Genomic DNA, 3,773 nt, shown 5'->3' with positions numbered 1-3,773 from the left:
AAGGTAACAATGAAAAAAAAAAACTAGATAAATAGAATTCGGAGTGAGATGTGATTCCTCCATCTATCTGCATTTGTTCTGTTGAAATGAGTTGCTACAAAATGGTGCCCTGCTGCCAAGTGATCTTAGCTAAAGCCTCCTCGGCCATCTGTTGAACATCTGTACTAAACGAAAAATAGTTTTGCAAAGACAGCAGTTCTGGCAGCACTGACAAGTACAAAAACTGCTGAAGCTTACTTTAAATAGGTGCTGAGTAAAGTGCAGAAACCTCTAACCAAATATTTCCAAGCTCCTCTGTGAGGCACCAGCAGAGCCGAGGTTTTATTGTCTGTGATTAGAGATGTAGCTCTGAATGCTGTTGAGGGAACTGATTTGATTTTTTTTCCATTTCATTGGAGGAAGTGGCTGATAACGTTTACACAACAGTCTGATGGAGGGAAATCACAGCAGATAACTTTTAAGATTCTGAAATGGCGTTATTAGATACTTCCCAGACTCACTTGAGCTTAAATCCTGTGGAGGTGTTAAAGAAAGTAAAACCAACCTAAGTGTTCAAAGATTGCCTCTAAAAGGTCCTCCAGTATTGACAGAAGAAAAATACATTTCTGCCCTCGCTGTTTTTACTGGGAAACCTCTTCACTTTAATGGTCACAAATCTCCAACAATGGACTGGATGGTTCTATATTACAGATGAGTCATTACAATTCTATTTTTGCTTTCACTAGGGGAAATAACCCAAGAGCTACGGCAGCTGGTTCATAAGGACTGGTCATTGGAAAGTCACTATTAAGTGTGTACAAATGTTGCATAGTGTGTGTGTGTGTGTGTGTGTGTGTGTGTGTGTGTGTGTGTGTGTGTGTGTGTGTGTGTGTGTGTGTGTGTGTGTGTGTGTGTGTGTGTGTGTGTGTGTGTGTGTGTGTGTGTGCAGGAAACTGAACATGAACATCACTATTAAGTGTGCACAAATGTTGCATAGTGTGTGTGTGTGTGTGTGTGTGTGTGTGTGTGTGTGTGTGTGTGTGTGTGTGTGTGTGTGTGTGTGTGTGTGTGTGTGTGTGTGTGTGTGTGTGTGTGTGTGTGTGTGTGTGTGTGCAGGAAACTGAACATGAACATCTTGTCCAACCTCATCTTGTACCGTATTGGCTATTTTTCTGTTACACCATATATGATAAAACTCCCTTGTCTCCCTTGGGGCTTCTTCTTGTGACAGTTACAGCAATGAACACTGATTAAATAAAGAGCAAACTCAAAATCCTTCATCTACACTCACATTGTCAATACAGGCTGTAGAGAGACTCCTGTACTCCACTGACCTCCTGAGGGCCTATTCATGGTTTCTGCTCCGTCTGCACACATCCACATGAAGCGCAAAGTTTGAGACCGTGCGCACTACCAGCACAGTCAGCGTGCCGACTGTGCATGTATCACAAAAGTAAAACGGTTTTGTGTACGATATGCGCGTCATGATATCACTTTGTTCTGCCGGGAGGTCCACTCATGCTTTTGGGAAGAAACTATGATGTCCTCTTCACTATGGTGCAGAACATTTTTCAATAGATTTTAAATCACATCTCCAATCTACTGGTGGACAATTACAGTGTATGGACGTGATCAAAAGCAGGATGAAAATCGTCTCTGTCGTCAGTCGTCTCAAATATTGCACAAGAGACGGCACAAAGTCGTTTGGGGATCCTGTCTAACATCGAGCAATAACACAATAATCCCCTTAGTCTGCGGGGAGATTGTGGATTTGAGTAAGAAAGAGAGAGAGAGTAGAACAGGAGGAGGTTGTTTAAGAAGAGACACAAAAGAGAGAAAGTCAAGTTAGAAGTTGTGCGGGGGATAAAAGCTGGGCATGAGGGGGTGGGGGGGAGGGGGGAAGGTGAAGGAGGAGGCAGAAAACAAAGTGTGTGAAGGTTGGAAGAGAAAAGTGCAAACGATATAGCCGGGAATTAGGTGAGACCTAAGGCGACGGAGGAGAGTAAAGATGAAAAGAACAGAAGCGAGTCGAGGCAAAGAAAGAAAAAGAGTAGGACATTTCCCTGAAGTGTGTTTGTGTCTCCTGAGGATCACAGATTAGAGAGAGACGAGTGACCTTGTGGTCATCTGTCATCCCCTCTGACTCTGCTGGAGGCAGGATGTGTCTCCGGGGGAAGACCGCACTAACACACACACACACACACACACACACACACACACACACACACACACACACACACACACACACACACACACACACACACACACACACACACCATCGTACAGTATACCGAAGGGAACATATGCACGCTCCCACACTCTCACTCACACATTCACACATACAAACAAAGCGCAGGGATGAAACAACAAAAGCACAACACAAAATGTCTGTTTTCATGTACTGAAGGTCTCCGTGTTCGTAATCGATAGAGACCTCATATTACATCCTGAAGGCTTTCCGTGCACAGCCTCGACGGCCTCCGCACCACCGCCAGTCAACTTTTCTGTCTTCAACTCTCTCTCATATTCTGCCTCCTGAGGCTTTTGCACACGCACAGCATTTCATATATGCCATGGACACAGCAAGAAAATCGAAACATGTTGTGCACCAGATATTATAAATTAAAAAAAAAAATCATGTTCACAGCCGTTAAAGGACTGGTTCACTCAATTGTAAAAATCTGGCGCAAAGATCTTCATCACAAGGTCCACTCACTGGGTATTTGACAGCACTTACAGCCACACGTCATCGCCTTCATTAGCATATGATTTTATAAACCGTCATTTAAAGTTAGTTTAAATAAATGTATCTAACAAAGTCACCGCTAAAAGATGCTTGAAAGAATTTATTACTCCAGGATTTTGGAAATTGTATGGAGACAAAATAAACAGAGAAAAAGAGAATAAAAGAACTCCAGGTAATGTATAACAACAAAAAGCATGTCAGAATGTTTAAAAAAAAAAAAAAAAAAAGAATCGAAAAATCTGCAAAACGTACACAAATTGACATCTTGCTTTTTAATCTAACGTCAATGTAAAAAAAGTAGTTCGATATAGATATATATAGAGAATGTGCATAAAGCAGCTAAGTCTTAGTATTTTTCTGTGGCTTTAGTCTGCGTGTCAGCTGAATCTGTCAAACACGAAGTATGCAATTTCAGGCAATGTGACGTTGCCAGCAATGCACCGATCTGTCTCCACACCTCCTCCACGCTGCTCTCCTGCAGTGTCTTTCAGCACGTCTCCATCTTCCTCCTGCGCATGCTGAGTACCGTGTGAGCCTTTTCCAATCACTTCCAACCCCTGAAAGCAGGTGAGACGTACTGTATATTCTTTTGTAATCCGGGGAGAGGGGGGGGTTTACGGGGAACAACAGCACAGTGAGACGTTTGAGTCGGCCGGCTTGCACCGTGAAGCCGAAGAAGGCAGTGAGAGAGAACAGAAGTGTCATCACCAGAAGCCCCGGACACCAGGTTCCAGCCCTGGACCTCCACAGCGCACTTGGAGTGTGAAGAAAAACGATTAGACTCATCCGTTTCATTTCTAGTATGCGCGGTGCTATGATCCGACACTGTTTGGCTGCAGTGTAAAGGAGTTCTGCACAAGCTCAGTCTGATGTTACAGGCAGCTGGCGGTGGCTCACCCGAGGTTTCTGAGGTCCTCATTAAAAAGGGGCAACCACCTGATGCAGCAGCGTTTTAATATTTTAAATTCGCAAAACCCTGAAGGAACCCAAAATATTTGACCATTCTTGTTTTATGGGGACCCACCACATGTTTGGCCCAGTTGGCGTG

Source organism: Brachyistius frenatus, unplaced genomic scaffold (assembly GCF_029030835.1).
Source record: "Brachyistius frenatus isolate BFR_SWC_R1_liver_20210118 unplaced genomic scaffold, ASM2903083v1 Contig_1, whole genome shotgun sequence".
Taxonomy (NCBI): domain Eukaryota; kingdom Metazoa; phylum Chordata; class Actinopteri; family Embiotocidae; genus Brachyistius; species Brachyistius frenatus.
This window is presented reverse-complemented; position numbering follows the sequence as displayed.